The 21,729-nt window shown below is 36.4% G+C and overlaps 1 protein-coding gene across 1 annotated transcript in view; it reads right to left on the reverse strand.

The window, feature by feature from the left end:
* Positions 1-20,862, reverse strand: part of sprt (PDZ domain-containing protein sprite) — a 46,750-nt gene extending 25,888 nt beyond the window's left edge. The window contains exon 1 of the mRNA XM_065225898.1: positions 20,330-20,862. The gene's annotated coding sequence lies outside the window, so the exon portion shown is untranslated. The remainder of the gene's footprint in view (positions 1-20,329) is intronic.
* Positions 20,863-21,729: the final 867 nt, after the last annotated feature.

Genomic DNA, 21,729 nt, shown 5'->3' on the forward strand with positions numbered 1-21,729 from the left:
CACTGGCCGACCGTCCACCAAAAGTCAATCATGCGTTTCCGTTTCTGCAGCGACCTAAGGTTGTTAATCTCCGGAACGCTCATTTGACCGAGTGCATTATGTGAACGTGTGTTTCCATGCCATCCAAAAACCCACGTATAGTCTTCATGTTTCGCGAACGATAGTACAAAAGAGCCACAGACCTCCGGCATTTCACGTATGAATGCTCTGATGCACCTATGTATACAGCACAAACAATGGAACATCCATCCAGCCCTTTGACTACAATCCTGGTGCAACACAAGTGAACGGTGGTGATTTATGGTGCCCGAGGCCCTCTAGACTAGTGGAGTCTAGGTCTCCCATGGCAAAGGCAGTGCATAGCTATATTCTGTTGGGAAAATTGATAATGATTCCAATCTATATCGCGTGCGAATTTCTTATGTCAGCCACAGCGTGTTTTGTAAGCAAAAGAAGAGCTTTATTTTCTTTCCACTATCTAGCATCTTGCGCGAGCTCAATTATTGTATTGCATGTCTGAAGAAATGAGTTTATTATGTCATTTTGAAACGAAAGCTGAGTTCCATGTAGCATGGTCTACCAAAAAAATTCTGAATCAGTTGGACACGCATTTAGATAAAATTTGGAAATGTTTCAGCAAATTTACTTTAAATCATCCAATCGGAGGAAGCATACCGAACATTTCTTCAAAGCTATCTTTGTAATCCTCTAAATAAATGGATTTGATAAAAGCAAAAAAAAATGATAAAAGCAAATTAAAAATAACAGATAATTCAAAAGCACAAACTCCTGATTTCGATGATGTATCGAATGCAAGGGTCCAGGCTTTTAAATTATCTGTCGCAAGCACCATTTCAAATTTTACGATTTTGATAAAAAAATTTTACTTAACTTGTTTACCAGGGGCGCTAACCATTTCGATTTTACCGATTTTTCAATTTCCACCAGAACATGAATATCAGAGACGCTAGCTATTGGATTGGATTGCTCTATTATACCTATTTAAAAAAAAAAAAAACTTTCTTTTTAGATTTGGAGCAAAGTAGTCGTCGTCTGCCCCTACCCACAACCACAGCACTGATTATCGATCAGTCAGTCTAGCATGAAAATCAAATGGAAGTGATCAATAATTGTTGGTGATCCATAATTATAGGGTAAGTGTACACACCCAAAATTGGTCATGGGAAAAATCGTTTCTAAAAGTAATGCAGCAGGTTTATCCAAAACTACCTTCTATATCTCGATGGATATAATGTTAGTGCTGCACAGAATATTCGGCCGCCATAGTAATTGGCCGAATATCATCAGGCTTTGAGCTAACAAAATTTCAATCATTCGAATATCAGTTAAATTTCACAAGTAAAAACCGAATACCGAATCCCGTGGATTTCGCGTAAGTGCCTCTGTTTACGGGTCCACCTCTCCACTTTTGGCCCTTCATACAGCGATATTGTGAATTCAGATCGGTAGCTCAAATTGATCTTGCTATTAAGTTGAGCTGCATACAAGACAAGATCTTCGAAGGGATGGTGGCTGCCTTACATACATACATACATACATACATTTAACTATAAGCATTTGTTAGAAACCTTTCGATTTTCACTTCGACCAGCTATTGAAGTTTTCTAATAATTTTCTTGAAACTTTCCTCAGAACACTCCTGAAAATTTCCTCGGAACTTCGTTAAAATTCTTCTGAGAATGTTGCAAGAGTTCTCCTTAAAATTCCCTAATATTTATTAACAACCCATTGAAATCATCACTCGAGCTGAAAATGTCTTTAGAATTCTAGCCAACGTTGTCAATCTTTGAAGTGTCAGACTGTTGAAAAACAAGCTAATTATAACAACTTTGAAAATATTTCAATACGTTAGATTCTTGGGAAACCTTTGTAGTCATTGGAGTTTAATTGAAATGAAAAAAAAAAATCAAAGCTTCAAATTGGATTTAAAGAACAAAATATTTTAAAATTTTTAAATCTGAATAATAATTCTCAATCCTTCAACAAAAACCAAGAATTTTGAGGATCTTTGTAGTCTGTAATTATCAAGAATTTCTTTTTGTTTTGCTTTTTTATCGAGTTTACTGAAGTAATGAATCTAACTTAAATCTGATTCAGAAACTCAAACAAGTGTGAAAGATAAACATTAAAAAAAAGAAGACAAAAGCTAGTTAAACTAAAAATTCAAACTTTTTTCTAAATAGGGTATACGTCCCTAACCTCGGTCTAATATGCAGCCATAGATTACGTTTTTAATCATAACTCATCAATTAATTTACCTGCAAACGATATTCTACTGCTAAATGGTATGCTTAGATATGCTTATCATGTCGTTTGCTATCAGGAACCGCAAAAAGTTGAAAAACTTACTTTTTTTAAGACAAAAACTCACCAGGGAAATGTATGTAATATCGGTCTATTGTCCCCAAATTGGGTCTATTTATGGATGCAACTTCGTCCTATCCTGTTTGATTCTCAAAAAAAACGCTCTTGGTAACGTTTTCTTATGTATTTTTTTTATCACTATCACTGTTAACTTAATACTCTTCATTCCTCAAAACATTTCTTAGAGAAAATTTTACGAAAACTACATTAAATCACTCAAGTTAAAAATTAAAAATTAAAAATTTCGCTTATCGTCTTTCGACCGCAGAATATCTAAATCAAAACATTGTGATGTTCATTATACAGATTTGGCAGAAAAAATCTCCCTTCCTGTTCGTTCCTTATCATCCAAATGCAAACCACATTGTTGACGTTACTCTTATTGCTATATGCTGTCAAATGAATTTCATGGGCCAAAGTTAGGAACATAGAAAAGAAATGTGTCCCTAAAGTTGGGTCCATGATTTACTTGTGAAAACGTTGTTAAACAATTAAAATAAACATAAAATATTCAAACAGTAACTGTGAGTTTTACGTCTAGTGTGTATTATCAGGTAATTCCATTCAATAAATGCCATAATCAGGCCATTTGATGATCGTCAGTGCAACCTTCCCATCTTAACCTTAGAAGTCATGGCGGCTAAAAACTCCGAACAGAGTGATATTCTCAACCAGTTTTATTACTTACGAGAGCTGAAAATGTATTGAAATGTTGTGATATAAATTGATTTGTGTGTGGTACACATTTATCAATCATCAGTGATCAATATTTTCCTTATTTTTTGTGTAATATTCCTTAATTAATTATTTATTTGCGTGATAGGCCGAATGAAAGGACTAGACCCACATTACATACCGTAACCCTACATGAAATCTAAAACAAAAAAAATTGCGGCTGAGTTAGCAGGGGGCAGTCAAAGTATTTTAATCGTAAGTTGTTTGGAAGAAAAGGACGTATTTCCGAATAATCTACAGTATTTGAACAAGCGGCGCCGATGGTGTAGTGGTAAGCGTGATTACCTCTCACCACAGCAGGCCTGAGTTCAATCCCGTTTCTAGTTATAAGTATGGCTAATGTGGTCTCTGGTACTAAATATAATTGCAAGATATGTTTTTTGTATGTGTCGTTTGAAGGAGCACATCCGGGTAGGACCAACCTGGGGCTGCAAACCCAACATCACCACCAATGATGTTAGTATTTAGATTTTATAGAAACTCGAAAATAGCCCAGAGTGCAGAGCACCCGGAGCATGTCAGGATGGGATCAATGCCATTTAACTAACTTTCAAATTCACATGTGATTTGAGGTGTTGCATGATGTGTTTCGTAAACGACATTTCCTTCAGTCTCAAAAAAATAAAATTGCTAATGCCGACGACATGAAGCTCTTTTTGACAATAAGAAATGATGAAGACATCAATATATTTCAGAGTGAAATAAACATATTCTTCACATGGTGTAAAAAAAGCCCATTAGAACTGAATACAAAAAAAAATGCAACTAAATATCATTTAGCAGTAAAAGAACCCAATCAAACATTTCAATTGCATTAAAAAATCGGTATGTAGAAAAATGTGAAAGAGTTAGGAATTTAGGGATTATTTTAGACTACAAATTAACTTTCATAGACCATTACAATACAATAATTCTCATGGCAAATAACATGCTATAGCCTATAGGCTTTATAAAACGCTTTTTCTATAACTTCCAGGACCCATACACAATTAAAACACTATATATTGCCTATGTGAGGTCAATACTGAAATATTGCAGCATTGTATGGTCTCCATTTCCAATCACGCACAAAGAAAGATTAGAATCAGTAAAAAATCAATTTCTATTATATGCCCATCGTAAATCAGGTTGGACATCATTTCCTCTTCCACCATATGAAGCACGCTGAACATGCAAACATTAAAAGAGCGACGTGAATATGCTATGGTTTCGTTTGTAAACGATACCCTTTTCGCAGTGCGTTAACTCACCAGAACTTTTATCAAAATTAATTTTTTATGCACCTACTCGACAACTCAGAAATCGAAATTTATTTGCTATAACCCATCATCGCACAAATTATGCAAAAGTTGGGCCATTAAATCGCATGATGGCGTCTTACAATCAATACTGTGAAACCATTGACTTTTCAATGTCTCGGCATAAACTAAAACAATATTTTAACTCCATACGGAATCATAACTCGTAAGAAGTAAACATAGATTTTTTTTAATATTCTTAAGAAAAACAAATTTGTATATGTATTTGTACTAGTCTACATCGGTAGATGAAAAATAATAAATAAATAAATAAATAAATACATATAAAACATATGCAGAGTAAATAATTCATCCAACTTTACATTGGATTTAAGCGAAATTTGTTTTGCGTGTACAAACTTTAAAGGGACAGTCTCAACTTTTGGGAAAATAATCATAACCTGATTTATAACCGATGGATTGAGGTAAAGCAAAATCGATATTTTGAACCACCCTAGTAAACATGCTTTCTATCATATTTCAATCCATCTCTTGTAGATTTCCATAACTTGAAAAAAACAAATTCTTGCTTACTACACAATGTATAAATATGGACATAAGCCACTGCACACTGCCAAGATTTGTACGTTTCCTCACGTAACTACATTTCCGCTCTGATCTCCGCAACACGACTTGTAGAGTGTTATTACATCGTAAAACAATCGGGTCACATGATTATGGCTCTGCTGGTACAATTGAAATCATGCAGCATGTTGGCAACATCTTCAATTATTAGCTTTCTTCGCACTTCCATCGGTGTTTAGGTGTTGTGTATTTCATTTCACCTCAGTGAAGTGATTTCGTACGAATTTCATTTATATTGATTTACATGTCTGGTCAGGATGGATAACCTTCACGGTATATAAGGAGTTTTAATTCCATCGACAAGAGAAAAGCCTGCTTCATGTAGCATTCTTCTTCACTAACGAAACAAAAAAAAAACGACTGACCATCCGGTGGATGCAGCACCATTTAATCCATCAATATAACCGATTATAGAGTACTAGTGGTCAGCACAGTTGCTGGACTAGCTCATAAGTAAGTAATTATTGTAATAATTGAGCGATCGACGAGAAAGTTCACAAGAGATCCAATCACGCTAAACAGTTTCATGAGGCTCAGAATGCAAAACAAATGTCTTGTCTTCACCTCCGGAGAAATTGTGTCACTTGATATTATGTTAAACATATGCGTTTGCTGCTTATAGACGAGGAATCATGGTGCCCGAGTGCATTTGAGTTTGCATTAGATTCGAGTAATTATTTAGGCATATAGGCAGTCATCAAATGCTTATTGTTACTAACAGACACAAAAAAATACAGTATTTCAATGATTAAAAGAAACTTGTTTTCAAATAACTTCTGTCACAATTGTTATTTGATAGTCAATTGACGGTCATTACTGATCACAAATACTTATCAAACACATGTACATAACCATTATTGCAATAATTAGCAGCAGGATGCAAAGATTTTACATAATTTCAATAATAATTAATACGGCATCCTCGTTGTTTTGTCGCGGTACATTATATACCACGGAAGAGTGCAAAGTCAAGCTCCATTAAGTGCAATGGACATGAAGCTCTTTTTGACAATAAGAAATGATGAAGACATCAATATATTTCAGAGTGAAATAAACATATTCTTCACATGGTGTAAAAAAAGCCCATTAGAACTGAATACAAAAAAAAATGCAACTAAATATCATTTAGCAGTAAAAGAACCCAATCAAACATTTCAATTGCATTAAAAAATCGGTATGTAGAAAAATGTGAAAGAGTTAGGAATTTAGGGATTATTTTAGACTACAAATTAACTTTCATAGACCATTACAATACAATAATTCTCATGGCAAATAACATGCTATAGCCTATAGGCTTTATAAAACGCTTTTTCTATAACTTCCAGGACCCATACACAATTAAAACACTATATATTGCCTATGTGAGGTCAATACTGAAATATTGCAGCATTGTATGGTCTCCATTTCCAATCACGCACAAAGAAAGATTAGAATCAGTAAAAAATCAATTTCTATTATATGCCCATCGTAAATCAGGTTGGACATCATTTCCTCTTCCACCATATGAAGCACGCTGAACATGCAAACATTAAAAGAGCGACGTGAATATGCTATGGTTTCGTTTGTAAACGATACCCTTTTCGCAGTGCGTTAACTCACCAGAACTTTTATCAAAATTAATTTTTTATGCACCTACTCGACAACTCAGAAATCGAAATTTATTTGCTATAACCCATCATCGCACAAATTATGCAAAAGTTGGGCCATTAAATCGCATGATGGCGTCTTACAATCAATACTGTGAAACCATTGACTTTTCAATGTCTCGGCATAAACTAAAACAATATTTTAACTCCATACGGAATCATAACTCGTAAGAAGTAAACATAGATTTTTTTTAATATTCTTAAGAAAAACAAATTTGTATATGTATTTGTACTAGTCTACATCGGTAGATGAAAAATAATAAATAAATAAATAAATAAATACATATAAAACATATGCAGAGTAAATAATTCATCCAACTTTACATTGGATTTAAGCGAAATTTGTTTTGCGTGTACAAACTTTAAAGGGACAGTCTCAACTTTTGGGAAAATAATCATAACCTGATTTATAACCGATGGATTGAGGTAAAGCAAAATCGATATTTTGAACCACCCTAGTAAACATGCTTTCTATCATATTTCAATCCATCTCTTGTAGATTTCCATAACTTGAAAAAAACAAATTCTTGCTTACTACACAATGTATAAATATGGACATAAGCCACTGCACACTGCCAAGATTTGTACGTTTCCTCACGTAACTACATTTCCGCTCTGATCTCCGCAACACGACTTGTAGAGTGTTATTACATCGTAAAACAATCGGGTCACATGATTATGGCTCTGCTGGTACAATTGAAATCATGCAGCATGTTGGCAACATCTTCAATTATTAGCTTTCTTCGCACTTCCATCGGTGTTTAGGTGTTGTGTATTTCATTTCACCTCAGTGAAGTGATTTCGTACGAATTTCATTTATATTGATTTACATGTCTGGTCAGGATGGATAACCTTCACGGTATATAAGGAGTTTTAATTCCATCGACAAGAGAAAAGCCTGCTTCATGTAGCATTCTTCTTCACTAACGAAACAAAAAAAAAACGACTGACCATCCGGTGGATGCAGCACCATTTAATCCATCAATATAACCGATTATAGAGTACTAGTGGTCAGCACAGTTGCTGGACTAGCTCATAAGTAAGTAATTATTGTAATAATTGAGCGATCGACGAGAAAGTTCACAAGAGATCCAATCACGCTAAACAGTTTCATGAGGCTCAGAATGCAAAACAAATGTCTTGTCTTCACCTCCGGAGAAATTGTGTCACTTGATATTATGTTAAACATATGCGTTTGCTGCTTATAGACGAGGAATCATGGTGCCCGAGTGCATTTGAGTTTGCATTAGATTCGAGTAATTATTTAGGCATATAGGCAGTCATCAAATGCTTATTGTTACTAACAGACACAAAAAAATACAGTATTTCAATGATTAAAAGAAACTTGTTTTCAAATAACTTCTGTCACAATTGTTATTTGATAGTCAATTGACGGTCATTACTGATCACAAATACTTATCAAACACATGTACATAACCATTATTGCAATAATTAGCAGCAGGATGCAAAGATTTTACATAATTTCAATAATAATTAATACGGCATCCTCGTTGTTTTGTCGCGGTACATTATATACCACGGAAGAGTGCAAAGTCAAGCTCCATTAAGTGCAATGGATCGAGCTTGAGCAAGTGTGAGATAGATAGAGAGAGAGAGAGAGAGAGAGAGAGAGAGAAAATTTCACAGCCTTACCAAAAAACCAACAATGTTTTTCAAACACAAAAATCATAACCGATCAACCCAAAATGCACTCTTGGCGCACGCGGCCGCGGAACCGAAATCTGAATAATACACTTCATATGGCTCGGCAAAAGTAGGTGAAATATAAATGCCTAATGATACCTTTTTCCTCAGGGCGACCAATGACTGCTCGAGCGCGTTTTGAATACTTGTACATAACAATAGCAAATGATAGCAATTATTCAACATTTAATTAGCAGTGGAAAAGTTGTCTATTCGATTTCGGTCTTTAATTAATTAAAGGCTGATTGTACAAAACCCGAATTGACGAGAATATCAAATCAATAGTAAGTTTAGCTTTTAAAATTGGAGAACAAAGCATCATAAAATCTATGGGACCATAACTGAGTAATAGTAACTTAATATCACATTTTGCTATTATATCTCATCAAGCTTTTGGTTTGTTGTTTAAATTTATAAATTTAATGACGTATTAAATGCATATTCTGCTATCAGATCAAAATTAGTTCTTGAATTTATGATACCAAAATATCAAAACAATAGCAAATTATGCATTGTTAGCAGAATGAGCTATTAATTTTTTATAGCGCACAACTGACCAATAACATAATAAGATATTGATAGTAAAAATTTAAATTATTTTGCTCTAGTTTTGTTATTTCCGTCTACCGGGGATGACACTGATGATGATTACACATTGTAGTCGAACCTATGCCATGGATAATATACTAAGTGGAATTCAATGAAATATAATCACTATGTTGCATTTATGAGGAGAGACAGGAGACAATTAAAGAGTCACTAAACACCGTGTCTTCAACCAGAGGTTGTACAAACTGAACACTTATTACTACACAGTTCGAAAAAGTAGTGTACATTTCTGTCACTATGATGCACATAAATGGAGCGTCACATATCATAAAAATTCGCATTACAGATCGTGTAAATTTATGAGTTATTTAATGAAAAATTCTAAATATTGTAGGCAACCATCCATCTTTGTAAGCAATATTTCTTGCAAGTTGCTAGTTTACGTGAAAAGGAAGTTTACATGCTTCAATTTTAGCATGCATGGATATTTACATCACCGTTAAAATTCATAATTTTTTGGTGTGTAGATAACGGACAACACGTAACATCCAGTAGACCAGTAGGGAAATTTCCTTTTGGCAAAAAGTTCCACCTGCTGGAACGGGAATCGGACCCTCACTTTGTAGCACACACAATACGCCTGAAAACGATGAGTGACATCGCTAACCGGACGACCACTAGGCCTAAATTTAAGGTAGAAATCATAGCAAATTCATGACGCTCTTTTAATGTTTGGATATTTATGAGCATACATCGAGCTGTGTAAGATGGCAGAGGAAATACAATCCAACCTAACTTGCGGAGTGCATACAATAGAAACTGATTTTGAACGTTTTCTATTTTTTCTTCGTGTGTGATTGATAAAGGAGACCAAGCTATGCTGCAAAATTCTGATATCGACTTAACATAAGAAATTTACAATGTTTTTATTGTATACGGATCGTAAAAATTGTAACAGAAACGTTTTATGAAACCAAGCATGTTGTTAACTCTGTTAATAATTGTGTTGTAATGATCAGTGAAGGTAAGCTTTGAGCAGACATTTGAAAATTATTACATGCCACCGACTCTAGATTTTTTCCCACTAAAGTCAATTCCAGCTTCCTGATGACGTATTAAAAATCTGATACTCATAACAACATCTTCAAGAGATACGCAAACAAACTGACATAAAATAATCCCATCACTATTGAGTTTTTCTGGTTCTACCCGCAAAGTTGGTACAAATGTTAAAATTAGGTATAGTGAATATTCTTGATTTCGCGGAAGTCACGAATTCCGCAAAATTTAGTGTTGGTCTCGAAACATCTCATATTAGATTAATATTTGCCGATGTCCAATTGACATAATAACGCGTATGTCTTTTGATAAAATAGTTGGTACGGTAAAATGAGGTGAAGTTGATCACTACACGAATCAATTCTCGTTTCTCAACAGTTATTTTTTCTTGATATTGTTATGAGATAATTTATTTGGTGATTTATTAAGTAGTCTTAAATAGTACTTTTAAAACGTTTTTCCTAACAAACGACGACTCTAAATTTATAGTTCTGTGAAAGTGACAAAATATGCAACTTTTAACTGCTCCTCAAAATCCAAGGATGATCAGCATTTGTCCTGGTGAATTCGAATCTGGATTTAATATGAAAAAAACTGATGTTAATTGTCTACATTTTGGGCGTATTTTTAACAATTTTGAGACAAAATATACAGTTTTTTTTTCGCAAGCCACGACTTTTGTTGTAATGTTAACACCATATCATTTTTCATCGTTCACAAGTCAAGTATAAAACTTATGAATATTATATTGCATAAAACCTAAATTATCAACTTCACCCGAGAGTTAAAAATTAGAGTGTTTAATCTAATGTTAATTCTAAAAAATAAACTAAACATGCCATTTAAAAACTAAATACATGCATGGATTGGAAAAATATTTAGATTTCTCGGTACAAAGAGATCAACTTCCCCCCGTTTTAAGATACCAAAAAGATGTGATCTGCAGGACTGCTCCGTAGACGGCATTCCAAGTGCCCTCCTCTCGACAAAAAAATCGGTATTAACCGATGAGTCCATCATCCGTTCTCCGTCGTCTTCCACTCCTTTTGCCACATAGCCAACGACTCCGCTCTCACCACTTTCTGTACTCTTCCGGGTTCTCTCCCTCGTAGCACTCGCTATCCTCCACCAGCGTGATGCCGATAGGGATCATACCAGCGATAACACATACTGCTTCCGACGAGATGGTTCTGTACGCACTCACGACTCGCATGGCCATGAGCCGGAACGTACTGCTCATATTACTCTGGATTTGCTTCGTTTCCAGCGCTGCAACCCAGTCTGGACCTCCATATCTCAGTATCGACGACGATGTGGCTGTTGAAGTTTAGCCGGTCATCGATCATCACTCCCAGGTATTCCAACACACGCCATGGTATGCTCCCCGATGGTGATTTCTGCCCAGTGTGCCGCTTTACAGTTACTGACCAATAGAACTTCCGTTCGCTCCTTGCATCCCGTTACCTCATGTCAATCGCCTCAGTCGCCAACGTTTCCACCTCTTAGCATGCCGTTGTACATCCCGTTCCAGAGCGATGGAGCAAATATGGAACTCCCACTTTGATCCTAATCAATCTTTGTACCATGTCTGTTTCGTAGACCAGAACCCGATTTTGAACGTAGCTCCTCAGGATCCTGCACAGGTAGGTAGGGACCCTCATTATATACAGCGCTTCGGCGATGGTCTCCCAGGTGGCACTGTTGAACGCATTCTTGACGGCGATCGTTATCATGGCGCAAAATCGATCTCCTCTCCGCTTCTTTTGGACGCTTTCTCGGCTCTCTCGATCACTTTCCAAATTGAAATCCGTGAATTTCGTCAGCTTGATTAGGATGACCCTATCCAAGAGGTTTCCTAATGTATATAGCAGGCTAGGTATATACGATGCTGGATCCCCCGGCGGTTTTCCTGGCTTCAGCAGCAACACAAGCTTCTGTATCTTGCACATGTCAGGGAAGTGACCTGCGTTTAGACATTTCTAGAGCACCATCCTTCACTTGTCCGGGGACGCCTGGATTGCTGCATTCAATGCCACATTGGGGATTCCATCCGGACCGGTAGCTTTCTTCACCATCAATCCATTCGCCACCTCTACGAGTTCCTCGTTGGTGACTTCGACGTTATCTTCCTCTTCCTTCTTGGTACGGTGTAGGTGGCCAGGTTATTGGGCCATGCTTCAGGAAAAGTCCTTCCACGATTACTTCTAGATTCTCTGGGCACACTTCAGGGGACATCGTAAAAACTCTGATCTTCGCCGTCACGATTCAGTATGCGTCGATCTAGGGGTTGACATCAGCGTCAGCGTGTGTGTATGTTCGTGTGTTACAAAATTTGAGAGGCGTGTTTTTCGGCAACCACTCAACCAAATTTGATGCAACAATCGCCAAATGAAAGGTGCCGTAAAACGGGGTATCTTTGATAATGCGGGTAACTTTGATAGTATAATATTAAATTTACTCGCTGTGCTTTTTCTAAATTAAAAATATTGGTTTCATTCTGTAGCTTAGGGTGTTTCCGTTGAAATCGTATATAGTTTTTACATAGTATGTGTTACATATTTTACAAACATATTAAAAAACAATTTTCGTATTTTTCGCCTGTTTGAAAAAGCACTCAAACCATCATTTATGAAATGAATTTTCGATATAGCCATCACAAATTCAATGTTGTAATCTTATTGCCTATGATGTTTTCTGATTATATACTCATTCAAAGTTTCATATTTAAAGAACTAAAATGTTTGAGTTTTACGCATTTTTTTCTACATTCATAGAGCATTATCAAAGTAACCCCAAATCAACATACTGATGTTCGGTAACAAAACTAAAAAAAATAGTGCAAATGCTTTTATTCCCGTTAAACAAATTACTAACGAATTTACTCTTCGATCCTCAGTACTTGTTTTAAAAATATAAAATTTGAAAAATATTCATTGCTGAAAAAAATATTTAGAATATACTTTAAAAAATTATCAATGTTACCCCGTTGCTTTTAATTATTTTTGAAAACGGTCAACTGGTCTGACGATATGGAATCATGTTAAACCCATCATTTGACACCTCAAATTACATTAGAATAAAAAAAGACCCAAGGTGTTCATATTGAGCGTGAACGACTGAATTGGACATATCCGGACACATTCCGAGAACCCCAGGGGAAGTGGTCAGTTTCTGACTTGGACCAAAATCCATTATGCAACACCTCATATCACATGAGAATCCTCAAAAAAGTGCAATGGTGGTTATATCATGTGCCCATCATCACAGTAGACACATCTGAACATGATCCAACACACATGAAATCAGTAGCTAAGAAGGGTAGGATCTCGCCATAGGTGCATTCATTTAGGTTTTATCATTATAATCACATTAACACTCTTGGTTCGTAACATTTCCGGGGATGAGATTTGAACTCGTGACTTAAGGGTGAGAGGTATGAATGTTAAAAACTACGCCGAAGTTGTTTTGCTAAATTAGCATTTGCAACCCAGCTCCAGCTCTGAAATACAGATACAGACTAATAGAGACATTTCATTGGCTTCCTAACAGACATTTAAAAATGTGTCTGGCATCCCTGGCTGTGAGAAGAGTCGTGTTTTGTGTTAGCACCAGGCCTGTTGCGTAAGAATTTATTTAAATTAGTGTTTCGCATATATTTTGTTGTTGAGTGGCTTATAAGTTTTTCAGTAACGTTTTTGTGGATCGATGATCGAGTTTTATTGGCTCTAAACCCCGTGGAGATAATATCTATTTTTATTTTGATCTAATGGAATTAGATATGTGCAAGCGCTGCAATTAATCATGTTTTGTTGTTTTTGACATCATCCACATCCAGAGGGCCAGTCACTTCGAATGTATGGGAATGGTAGGAAACCATTTGGAAATGCAAGAAAATTTTCAGTTTTTATTCATTATCGTCTTTATGGGCAATTTTACATGCACAAAAATTGCACGAGTACATTACTATGGTGATAAGGTAAACACTCGTTTATTTGTTTCCTTTTGTAACAGCATGTTAAGTCACAAATCGTGGATTTTCTGATATTCTCCATACTGCAAAAATGATTTTCCTACCACTGAAGGGGCGACATCTCTTGGATCTTCAGTATAGCTACTACTCAAATCATATAATTAATTGTGCTTTGTGTGCTACTCTCACATTCCCTTTTGTTCCCGGTATGACCTCGATCGCTTGTTCGGTTGTGTGTTCTTGTAATAATAGATAATACAAACACGTTCGATCATGCAGTACTTTGGTTTGACTCTAGGCTGATTGAAGCAAATGATCAATATGCTAGCAAAGCAACATGAAAATTATATGGAAGAAAAGTTAATCGTATCTAATTATCGTGCAGTTTGAGATCTGGCTAGAGAAAAATATGCGTGGGAGCTTCGGCATTGCGCTCCCGAACAGTATGGGATGGAATCACATTTACCCAGGCTTGATGAAACTCCTCAAAATCACTGGAGATTTTAAAATACTCTTGCCCTGCGAGTTTCCTCGATTCAAGTAAGTGGCTGCTGGAATATGGAAGAGGTAATCAATAAAGTCCCCGAAAGAGAGTGATTGCGAACTCAAGCGAGAGGATGATTTGATTGGAGGTGCACATTTCGAGGCCTTAGTTGACTTTTTTGTTCGAGGCAAGAAGCTCAGAGTGCGCCCAGGGTGTGCAGAGCGTGTGGTGGTAAGCGTGACTAATTTATCACCCCAATGGGCCTGAGTTCAATCCCAGCCAAGGTCGATGGGATTTTTCTGAGGCATAAAAATCTCTGGTCACGTCTTCCTTCGGAAGGGAAGTAAAGCCGTTGGTCCCGACCCATGTGTGTTTGAATGGGTGCGATATCCCAGGCAGGTGTGGAAGCTGCCTTCCTGCACATTCGATTGCCGTCAATGGATGACAATCGATGTCCGTCGGTGATTGGCACTAGATTGCGGAACAGAGACCGACGTTAAATAATGTAAAGAAAAAATCACACTTCCGATTTATACCCCTTCGTTCAAAAGCGGTGAGGCTCAGAAAAATGCTACGCTTGGCTCATTTCATATTCTCGAGTGAAGCTCCATCAAGCCTGTTTTTACCAGGTTTTGTGAAGGTTACGCGTAATATTTGTTTTATTCAAGCTTGTAAATGCTCATTACATTTAGCATGCTCAGCTAAAATGCTTTTTTTCTGTGATTCTAAAACTATGAGGTACTATAATGGTAATTTTTATTTGTCAGAAGTAAGAAGAGGTGGTAATATTGTGTATGACACATCAATTTTTTTAAATTTTGCTTTCAAAAGGTCACAATTGGTGATTTTATTATCGCTAATTGCTCGCTCATCGCGCTTGCTCATCGTTACAGCTAATTGCTATTGTGACTCTCTAAAAGTTAAATTGTTAGGTTTTATGTGTCTATGAAATAAAAATTATTATTAAGCTATCTCATAGCTTCACAAACCCAATAAAGCATTTTACTGCCCATAATCGCAAGTCAGTCCCATCTGTAAAAAACTGGAAATGAGAAAACGGCGTTCAAAGATTTTACAACTTTTCTGATTTGACACTTTTTTTGGAGGGATAAATTTAAAAATAAACGTACAATGTGATAGAATGCATCTATGTTTACCATAAAATATAGAAAAAAATATCGTGAAATTTTTATTTTATGGCCAAAATCTGAATGGGACTGACTTGCGGTTACATTTAACGTCAAAGAGAAAAAAATAACCGCAAGTCAGTCACAATTCTATGACGATGCTGCATTAGTTTAGCACAGTATTGAACAGTAGAAAGATACCATGGTCCCATAGAACGTTATTGAATGTTTCTGGATTTGTTTTGCTGGTTCCAGAGCAAAGGCCGGAACGTATTCCGGTGAGTATGGGTCTTCATCAGACCAGAGCTTTTCATAAACGTGCCAAACCCACCATGCGATAAATCAATTGATTATTCACATAATTCACATGAGAATTCAAAAATAAGATCGATAAGAGTCATTATCAGTGACCAGCACCATGTTGGCCAAACCCGGACATGTTCCGGGTATACCCGAGGAAGTGGTAAATCCTTTTTAAATCAAAATCCATCAAGCGATACATCAAATCACATGAGAATTCAAAGCCATCCATTGGCGGTCAAACTAAGTATCGTAAGAACTATATTGGCCACATCAGGACATGTTCCAGATACCCTAGGGGAAGTGGACAAAATCTGTCTTGAGACAAATCTCATGATGCGATGTGTTGTCTAACATTTCTAACATATTTTTTTCTAATGGGACTGACTTGCGGTTACTTTTCGGTGTGGGACAGTTTGACTTGGTATTGTTTTTCATTTTTCTTAAACAAACCACCTTTTTTCAATAGCACATCTCAAAAAACATAGAAAGATAAAGTGAATAATGATGCTAACTCAAAATTGATTAAAATGCAGATGGGACTGACTTGCGATTACCGGCAGTTTAGCTGCAATGAGGATTTGCAAGCTTGGATTTATTGGGGTTTTAAAAAGGTTTTCAATGGGGTTTTAAAAAGGTTTGCAATGGTATTTTTAATTATTCAAAAACTCAGCAAAAAGTATGCTGAACCATTGCAAAATCAAAGACTGGAAGCAATTCCTGATCGATTGGAAGTTGTTAAAATAAAATCGTTCAATAAATAACGAGATGGGAACAACGATTACTGGGCACTCAAAAGTATTAAACATGAAATCAGGCGTAACATTTGATAACGGTACAAAAGCTTTTGTAAACAAACTTTTTAAGGCCCTTTACACGCGAACCGGAGTATGCTTACGCAAACCAATGACATAATCGGATAGGGGCAACTCTAGCTTTTCCGAAAGTGGTATTGGTTTGCGTGAGCGTACTTTGGTTCACGTGTAAAGGGCTTTACAAATGCTTTTGTGCCGTTATCAAATGTTATGCCTGAAATATTCGTAATCTTAACAATTAACAATCGATCACCATTCCTGTTTAGTATACCTAACCTTATATTCTCCTAGCCAATAAAGGTAAAGATGGCCGATTAGATTCCCAGTTCGATTTGAACATTTTCTCGGAACAGGAAATACTAATCTTTGTGTTCACCTCAAAATATATGACTGCGGAAAGGAATAAGCCTTTCCCATCAGAAATTGATTCAAAAATTCAAAGAACGCAAAGCTGTGTGTAAATTTTCTGTTAGAACGTCATACTCACGAAGAAATAAATTTAAAATCATAAATGAATTAAATTTAAACAATTTTTTTAAATCAGGTCATGTAGATCAACTTTACATAGGCAAAAAACCGCATAACCGCATAGGCGCATAACCTTGAATTTTTCATAAAAAATCAAAATGTCTTCCACAAGAAGTTAGTCTTAATGCAGAACAGCATGTAAACAGAAAAAATATGGAAACACGTTGCGTTGAAAAATATGGAAACACTTATTTTGAACACGAGTTAAGCCGCATGGCCAATTAGGGGAGCACTAGTGACATCCTTCCCCTATGTAATTCAGATCTGATTAGTTAAAGAGCATCAATATCGTTGTGCAATAATTTTCTTGATTTTCAAAACATTTTCTCAGTTGTACGCTCACAAATGCACGGAATGAAACATTCTTTCAAGCAGAAAAGATTTATTTGATATTTATTCTTAAAGTGATGCCTACACAAAAAGCCGTCTATCAACGCAGCTGTTGCATTTATTAGCATACTATAGCAAGTTCGCATCAGCCATGAATGGAAATAAGCAATTGAGTCTATCAGCCCACAGAGACAATCCTGCCCATGCTGTGGAATGAATTCCTCATATTTTTATTGCTTTCGCACACCCAGAAAGCAAAAAAAAATCATTAGAAATCGAAACTGAAATGGCGCATCTAAGATTTCGGATACGACGAAATCAGGTGTGCATTTTGAAATCAGCACCAGCCACTCCAATTATGAGAAGCCGTCTGCCACTTTGCCACCAGATCAACCTAATAGACGCAGACGTAGACGCAGAAAGTGTGTGGCAAGCTGAAGATTGGCCGACCCCGCGATCTGGAGAAACAAACGTACGAGTTTCATCTGTTGTTGTAGTTGATGTGTTTGCGTCTGTCGAAAAGAAAAATGACACAATAATCCAGTTTTCAATGGATTGCAGACGCATCCACAATTGCATAAAGTATTGATCTCCATTTGGAGTCCATGGATTGTTCTGCTGTGACCATTTTTGCGGAAGCTTTCTGTAGCTCAAATATTAAGTGAGGTGAAATTATCATTTATTCGAAAGCCATATAAATACAAACTTGCCCACTGAGCGCGTGTTTGCGCTTCAAATTGCACCAAAATTGAGCAAAGTGCTTTTGCTGAAAGTATGCTCCGTTTGTTTTTCCGCACCTAAATTGGCTCCCGCCAAGAAATTGACGTGATATTTTCCCATAATGTAAGATGATTTTTTCTTAATTGTTCGCTGACACCGGTTTCACTTGGATAAAATTCCCATGTTGGAGAAATGAAATAAAAATAAAATAAAAAAGAAAACTTGCAATCAGGAATCAGTAAGAATCGAAGGAACACTCTTCATTACCCCAAATTTATAGTTATCGGTCGAAAAGGTACACCGGAAGCAAATTTCGAAAGCAGAATGCATGTAGACTCTTCTCACTTTGACCGTTGCTTTTCCTTCCCATAATGACTTTGACTTGATGATGATTATTATTCACCCAAGTTAACCTATTCTACGTTCACATTCTGGCAACCCTTCGTTTTGTTGTCTCGACTCGACCGCTATCGCCCTAGAATGGACAAAAAATACAACTTGAACAGGATAGCCGGATGAAGTCAACGGATCGTTTAACCATGGCAAAAATGTAAGGGTTACCGCGTCAAATGAATCATCTCTGAAACGTGGGTACAGTTCAGACTAATTATAGCTTCATGAAACAGGTTCTTTATCAGAAAATTATCTTATGCTTCGCTGACCGTGAGCGTTGTGTTGTTCCCAAGCTTCTTGGTTACATTGGAGAGTATACATGTAAATACTTGAGCGCTACCTGAAAAGCAGTTAGAATTATCTACAGACCACGTAAGTTGATATTAAGAATATTACTTTAAACCATAAGAAAAATTGTTCAGCGGCGCCGGTGGTGTAGTGATAAGCGTGACTTCGTTTCACTCCAAAGGGCATGGGTTCAATCAGAGTCGGGCCGGAAGTCAAGCCGTTGGTCCCCGGCCCTTGAGTTGATTGGTCGATACTACACGGTAAGAAAATAGTACCCACCGGCCAATTCAGATTGATTGATTGACTAATTGATTGATTTATTTATTTATATATTTATTTATTTATTTAGTTATTTATTTGTTTATTTAGTAATTTATTAAGTAATTTATTTATTTAATTATTTATTTATTTATTTAATTATTTATTTATTTATTTATTTATTTATTTACTCACGGCGCTAGAGGGTTTGGCCTAGCTACCGGATCCACAACCCCAGTCACGCCCAGTTTGTTTTTAATCCGTTAACTGAGTGACGGGATATCCGGGTAAACAGCCCTTATTTGAATAACACGGTGGAAAAAAAGCAAAAAAAATCCTCGCACACATAAGGGTTAACTAGAAATTAAATGACGCAACTTTGCTAGTAGCTAGTACAAAAACCTGGCCAAAATTATTTACTGTATTTCGATTGTAGTAATTAGTATAGAATCAAATGGAAAATAAAAACAAAAAAAAAACAATTTTTAGGACCAACATTTTCCAAACTAGTTTCTGGGCACTTTCTCAATTAAATCCACCTCGTTGTCGCGGCTGTAGTGGCAGCTTGACAAATCTGGTCAAAACTTTACAGGTCCTTAGTGGGGCCTTAATAAATTAATTCTCGGCAAAAAATAATCCGTTACCATATTCGTGAACGAGGGCCGTGCACTAAAGTTCACGGTGTACATTTCCTTTCACACGCGGATCGTGAACTATGATTCACGTTCACGAATATGGGTACCGATTTTTTTTCTCGAGTAACCAGAGATTTTATCGCCACAACTGTAGATTCCCTACCAGATCATCACCTTCTGGGAGAATTAGTCGGCTGAAACTAACGTAATCATATTTAGTGAACAAGCATAAATTTTGAAATCTGTGCTTTTTTAGAGATCAAAAAGAAAAAAATACAATTAATTTACGTAGCATTTCTCAAAATTGGCTAGATGTTTGAAAACAGAACTTTTGTTTGTTAAAACTCTAAAATTTTCATGTGAAAAGAAATCAGTGTCTACACTATTTTCAATGTTGTTGCACACCAATTTATAAAACCTGAATACTGAATCAAAATGAAACTTGTCACAGCAACTTCTACAAATATATACAAATACTAAATGTAACATGTAACTAATTATTATTCATAAACTGATATACCTTCTTGCTTCCAATTCCACCATGCTGCAATTAACCGCAGATCCCATTAATTTAACATAGCCATAGTTGTTTGATGCCTCATCCTTAGAGACACTTTCCAGATTGTTGCCAAGTAATTCTTCTTTTCATACTCGAAGCTCAATCCACAAACACCTATCGTTCACCACGAATGACAACGAATTATCAGCATGAGCCTATCCAACAGCCAAATTCTTCGATTACATATTTTCACCTTCTGCTTCAATTATTTCTTCAGCTCGCCAATGCACTGCCTGTTTCGATGATTCCTTATTTTGCTTCTTATGTCGTTCACTTTATGAAAAGCAGATCAAAGATTGATAATGATTTAATATCTACTTTTGGTGCATATAATGCGAAAGCCAACACTCGACACACACAAAACGTAAACACGCCACTACAAATAAGGAATATTTTCTCACGCCTCACTCCGCTTACCACATCAGCTATAGATAGATACTACAGAATGCAACCCGTGAGGAAAACTCGGAACGTAGATATGCAACACCAAACGCGTTGAAGTCCACAGACTAACTGAAACCGGCTACGACTCAAATGTTGCGCTTCGCGTTCATTCAAAAGTTTTGTGAAGCACGTTTTACGACAAGCTCGCGTCGGTGCGTCGTCGTCGTTGTTGTTGTTGTTGTTGTTTCTGTGGTTGTAGTTGTTGTTGTTGTTGTTGATGTTCTTTTCCACCGTGAGCGATCTGCGGTAAGGATATCAGGGATTGAAAATATGATACATACCTGAATACATTTTATGAATGAATTGCTGAACAGTTGCTCCTCTCGCGGTTGGTGTTTTTAGAAATTTTATGTGTTTATCCGAAACAACTAAAACAAATTTAAAACTTCCAATATTGTGAACATAAATAATAAGGAGTAGATTATATCAACATGTTAATTCAATGATAAGGAATGAGGTTAGTAAAGCCGTTGGTCCCCGATTCAGAGCACTTCCATTGTAGGATGGGTCGATAGGTAGTGTCCAAGTGTGAGAGCTGCCTCCCTGGCGTCGGAAGTATTGGTGCTCAGTACGCAAAACAAGATCGATGGAAAACAAATCAAAGAAAAAAAGTAAAATATGCTGTGGTCGAAGTTAGACGCAAATATTTTTTCTCACGTACTTTTTTTATTTTGCTCTGCTTTTTTATGTTACGAGTAGTTTTGGTTGGTGTTCCGTGTGCTGTTTATTGAAAACTGTCAAGCAACGCTTATTGCAAAGAACAATCAGTTTAATTTATTTATTTATTTGATAATGCTCTTTACAGAGCCGAGGATTCTTGTTCACTATACAAAACATCTTAATACTAAGAGCACTTCCATTGTAGAAATGGACGCAAAACGTGGTCAGCACTATCATACTCATCACTAAACGGTTGC

Source organism: Ochlerotatus camptorhynchus, unplaced genomic scaffold, assembly GCF_037179485.1.
Source record: "Ochlerotatus camptorhynchus isolate MF236.1 unplaced genomic scaffold, CSIRO-AGI_Acam_v1.1 ptg000240l, whole genome shotgun sequence".
Classification (NCBI taxonomy): Eukaryota; Metazoa; Arthropoda; class Insecta; order Diptera; family Culicidae; genus Ochlerotatus; species Ochlerotatus camptorhynchus.